The sequence below is a fragment of the Ascaphus truei genome, chromosome 10 (assembly GCF_040206685.1).
Source record: "Ascaphus truei isolate aAscTru1 chromosome 10, aAscTru1.hap1, whole genome shotgun sequence".
NCBI classification, from domain to species: Eukaryota; Metazoa; Chordata; class Amphibia; order Anura; family Ascaphidae; genus Ascaphus; species Ascaphus truei.
This window is the reverse complement of record NC_134492.1, coordinates 12,443,747-12,449,846: the sequence shown is the minus strand read 5'-3', so window position 1 is coordinate 12,449,846 and position 6,100 is coordinate 12,443,747.

Below are 6,100 nucleotides of genomic sequence, written 5' to 3'. Positions count from 1 at the left end.
CTTACTTATGACCAGGTTTTATTTCAGATTAGCGAGCTGAATGAATTTCTATCCTCTTTAGATACACTTCTCCAAGGCAGGGATCACATATATTATTGAAGACCCCAGTATGACCTCATTCCCCCGGGAAACGCACGCCATGCTTTCAGGGCACCTAATCTTTCAAACACAGCCATGAAATACTGTATATCAAGATGGTGTTTTGTGTTAATCTCATCAAAAGACGCACATCAGTATTTTAGGTTTCTTTTTTTGACCAACAATAAGTATTGTATTAATAAACGGCCTAATTAATTGTTATTTTGACAGACAGGATTTCTCGGATAAATAGGCTGACAGACTTCATAGGCTTTAACAATGGTATTTCCAGGGAGTTATGTCGCTTTTGTTTTTTCTGTTTCATTGTTCGTCATCTCTGGTTGTAGGTAGGTAATTCTTAAAAAATGATTGATGCAGGGAAATTAGATAATACTCACTACGACACAGTCTAATACTCATTAAAGATTCAGTCCACATGGCACGTTTTAATATGTGCATCCTTTGATTACCTTTATTAAGAACTAATTACCTAAGCTGCCAATTGATTGGTTTTCCCGTGATCGATCAGCATAGATCCTGCTTTCCAGGGTTCACTAAAAGGATGCCTTTCAGTTTCAATCAATCCTTCAGTCTGTATAACTCAGCAGCAACAATGTATCCTTGTATTACTAAGGTAACACTATTTATTGTTACAGTTTGCAGCTCAAACTGCTGGGAGTACTGGTAACAAATGATCACAAACAGGAAAGTGTTGCAAAAATCTTGCACTGCTGGGGAGGTGGGCTAAGCCTGCTATAGAAAGCAAAGGATCCTCAGTATACTAACACTCATTACAAATGGCATTAAGAGTTGAATAATAGAAAAAAAATGTAGTAAATATTCTCTAAATAGATAGACCAGGGGGGATCAACTCCCGTCCTCAAGGCCCACCAACAGGTCAGGCTTTCAGGATATCCCTGCTTCAGCACAGGTGGCTCAATCTGTGGCCCAGTCATTGACTGAGCCACGGATTGCACCATCTGCACTGAAGCAGGGATATCCTGAAAGCCTGACCTGTTGGTGGGCCTTGAGGATGGGAGTTTCCCACCCTTGGCGTATACTAACTTTTCAGTTGAACATAATTACTCACCCTCGCTGCCCTAACTGATCTGAGAAGGGCTAGTAGGCCCTAACACGAAAAATGAGGCAGAATCCACCCAGACACAAGAAATGGACTACAGGCCCTAACTTGGTGGTTGTGATTTTGTTTAAATAATACAGTAAATGAATCGTTCATAGTAATGGTTTCAAATGGTTTCCTTTGAATGAATGCACACATATTAATTAAACCACATGAAAAAAAAAACTATTTAATATATACTTCAGTGTCCCTTACAGTGGAGTACATCCCTAGAAGTCCATCACTTTTACGGTAATAACGATCGAGCCCCGACCTTATTTTTCCTAAAGTTGAATGGGTATCCTCAAAGCTAATGAAATGCAAAATAAATGTCTGTTAGTCTGCTCAGTATAGCCATCTAGTTATATCCTCCCCTGTATGCTTATGTGATTAATAACATGTAACTGTGGGGAATATGCTCGTGGCCCTGAGAAGCGCATGGTGAACTTTCCACTCGGGTATGTACATCCCTGGATTGTGAAAGTCCTGACATGTCCAAACCGTGCGAGAGGCTTTTTTAGAAGCGGTGTTATTCCAGCTCTGCAAACCCAGCGGGCTGACAACATTCGCAAACCTACTGGATTCTAGTCACTCAGTTAACTCAAAAAGGCAAAACAGCCTCAAATAAGTTGCAGATTTTTTTCTCCCACCTCAAGTTTGGCGAGATCGCCTCAATAGATGCAGAATTGCATCTTTACAAGAGACACCGCCTATTTCAGCTCTGCTGAGCATGCATTTAATTAATATGCCTAATTAACTATTCTATAGTAATTTCTGCCCTTCTGCAGTACTGGCTAATTCATGATGTACATTGCTGAAAACATTGTAACCCCTATATCATTATTATTACACACATACATTCATATGAACTACTTGGGTTACATGACATGTCTGATTGTCTCATTAAATGGCGTGTGACCTGATTCAACAGGAGATGGCCCAAATTACCCCCTATTTACTCCCCCAGTAAATGAGCTTAATTTTTATTACAAAATATTAATACATGGGGCATCATGCAGAAGTAATAAACTTAATTGGGAACTGTTTCCCTTTGGTTAATAATGCAATTTTTAGGAGTTTTTCATACTTCTATAGCTAAGAATGTTCTCACAACATGTATTGAGCTATATTATTTGTCCAAATATGGAGCATACCTGTATGTATAGTTACTATATATCGCCGGTTGCATATTAGCTATGAAGAATCTGCTGTACAAACCACATCTTCAAACATCATGAGCAGTTTGTATGCTTCGTTTAAACGTAAGCTAAAATAGTATTGCTACTTCACTTCATATTGTTAACAAGTTATTATTTAATGTTATTGGTGAAGCACTTTCTTTAAACGTAATGCCATCTTTTGGGACCATGGGGATGCAAATAACGAATTACTTCAATGACCTATTTCCTTTTGTTTGTCATGTTGATTTTTTTCTGGCACATTTTAGGACTTAATATGTTTGAGCTTTTTGGAGCATATTTATCGTCTCAAAATACGAAGCACTTTATGTTGTGGAACATTAAAAAACAAAAAAACAAACAACAACGTTTTTTTCTCTAAATATAAAACAAACTCAAATTATTTTTTAGAAATGTTTAAATGTAATTATTTGATTTTCGATATTAGAAGTTATGATAATTCCACTTGAAACCAAAACAATGTACAATCCGTGCAGATTGTTTTTTCTTAAACGCGCAGAATATACATTTTAATCGATGTGATTTGTGATACAGAACACGGCTAGTTGTCAAATGTTATTCCGTTACTTTTGACCCTGTGAAACCACGTGTTGTGACAATGACAAACTTGCAGCTATAAGAATATCCCCAGGGTCTCTATTTCCGCCCTCCTTTCTGCTTTATTCAATTTCTCTCTTTTTCACCATTTTACCCTATAAACCAGGGGTCGCCAACTCCAGTCCTCAAGAGCTACCAACAGGTCAGGTTTTCAGGATATCCCTGCTTCAGCCCAGGTGACTCAGTCAAAGACTGGGCCCATGATTGAGCCACCTGGGCTGAAGCAGGGACTGATTGAGCCACCTGTGCTGAAGCAGGGATATCCTGAAAACCTGACCTGTAGTCAGCCCTTGAGTTACTGGATTTGGCCACCCCTGCTCTATACTCTATTTCCCGCGTCCGACTTTATTTTCTATCATATTGCTACTCTAACTATTTAACTGCCCCAGTCACGAATCTATTACAAGAAATAGAACCGGCTCTCAGGACCAACTTGTGATCCTTTAAATCTGTGCGTGCCGGAGCCTGAAAAGTGTTCCGAAGCTCACTAACAACACGCTCTAAACGTGATGAATCACAATCAACGTGTCTTAAATGTGCAGTAATGACATATGTCCCAGTGTTATTTCGTGAATGACAGTTACGGAAATGGTCAGGTCGTCACGATTGTAACATATCGGGAAACGGATTGACCAAAACAGGTACTATTGTAGCTAAACATATACAGTCTCTACACATAGCAATATAGTGTTCTCTTATCTGTTATTCCAGGGTTTGGAACAGACGTCCCCGTTTCAGCGTGGACTTGTGTCCTTCCTTCCTAGGGGAGCTCAGCCCCCCTAGATCTCAGAGAATCTCTCCTCTGTAAATCCAACGTTAAGGATAGGACATGTCCAGGTCTCTGCACACACAAGTTGTGTGTCTGCTCGAGGACACCATAGCTGGCGCCTGCACTGACAGTGAACAGTCCTGTAGACCGGACGCGGCGAACAGGAGCACACTGCACCGGAGAGCGGGAGGTTGACGTCGGCGTCCCTGAGCAGTTTTTTACATGCGAGTGAATTGTTGTTTCACATTCTTTGCCAAATAAACATATTTTTATTCATCTGTGTGGCGCTGTCTTCCACTACATGCGGCATGAGTGGCCCATCCATCATGTACAGAGGGGAGAAGGAGCATTATTGACTAGCAAGAAGGAGGGAAAGAAAATAAAGATACCTATAGTACTTCCCAGCACCACACAGGCCCGTGTGAGTACATATTGCATTATACTCTTATCACCCCTGTGCTCTTAACCATTGGTTTACTATTGTATGTGTAACCATGTATCTGTCATCATAACTCTGTGCCCAGGACATACATGAAAACGAGAGGTAACTTCTCAATGTATTACTTCCTGGTAAAATATTTTATAAATAAATATATTAATAATCTCTAAAAAGGGATCTTGCGTACATCGTAGGAAAGGGGTTGATTTGTTCGTTAACAAAATCCCTTTTTACCAAAAGTAGGCACACTGTGCAGTTTCAAGGAATTGTTACAGCTCATATAAATCAATAAGGTTTCCAGCGCTAATCGATTCCTAAAGGTAAATACCATTTTTAAGTTGCCTTGTGAACAATTTTATGCAAGTCTTGTTTACTAATACCAGGAAACTCAAGCAATCCACAGGGATTCTGCTAATCAATTCCCTGAAAGTGAATTGACCTGTACAGGCACCAAGCAAGCACTCAAGTCTTGGATTTGTATTGGATTTAATTCAATTAGCACTACCAAAGTAAAATGAGATTTATGTCTATTGATTTCAGATTGGCTGCTTTTATACATACATATGTATGTGCGTGTGTGTGTGCACATGTGTACGTGTGTGCAATGGTACTAGGGGGTAGATAACACCAAACTTTTTATTTACAACCCCAGGGTACTACTGTGTTATTGACAAACTTATGTTTCCACTTTCTTTTTTTGTTTTTTGTAACTTAAAGTTTTTATTTAGTTTGCCCATATTAAACATATAACATAACGTCTAATTTTTTTCCCGAAAACAACAAATAATGTAAAATAATCACAACAAATCAAAATCCCAAAAGGGGGGATAGAAAGGAGGGGGGGGGGGTCAGAGGTTCTCTGTTATCTCTTTGGTCCAGAACATCCATCTTTTGTCATCTCCTTGTATCCATCCAGTGCCTTATCCTCTCCTGTGCGGTCTCAATCTCCTATTTCTGTCACTAGGGTTGCGTTTTACTTTCTTAATCTTCATTGTCTTTGAAACTGTGGGGAGAGTGCATTAATTCCTATCAAAGCAGAAATGTGGCACCGTTCACCCCCGGGATATCCGTTTGAGCCAGCCACGGTAGCCAAACTTTTTGGAATTTAGCGCCAGTGTCATTAACTAAACTGGTTAGTTTTTCCATCTGGCAGACAAACCAAATTCTATTTTCGAATTGTAGTAATAGATGGAATTTCAATTTGCTTTCATAATGCTGCGATCTCGCATCTCGTTGCTGTTGCAAAATGAGCAACTAATTTATTTTCGACCCTGGCTAATCCCCGAGCAGGAGGAGCAATGGGTCCATGGGAATGGTGAGACCCAAGATCCTCTGTAGCCAATCTCTAATCTGCTCCCACAGGGACACAAACTGAGGGCAAGACCACATCATATGTAGCAGATCTGCTCCTTCTCCACATTGTTTAGGGCACAATGGTGAGTAACCCAGAATACATTTTGATAATTTAGTGGGGTGAGGTACCATCTCATTAAGACTTTATATGCCTTCTCCTTTAACGTCGTGCAAATCGAACTCTTTGCCACAGCCAAAAAGATCTCACCCCATTCTTCCTCTTCTAACACCTCTCCCAAGTCTGACTCCATTGGGACATATATTGTAACTTTCGGGAATACACTGTAACTTTCGGGAATAAACCGATCCCGAACAGGTCGCTTCTTTGTACATTTGAGAGGTTAGTCCCCTAGTGTCTGTTTCCAAAATACAGAGCTTTTTGAAATTTGTCAATGCGGGACGGGGCAAAAATTTGTTGTAGAATGCCCTAATCTGGAGGTATCTAAAAAATTCTGAATTGGGGATGTCTTTGTCTGACTTAATTTGTTCAAATGTTTTAATATTGATTCTACCCTCCATTTCTTTGAGTCTTAAAACCCCTTTTT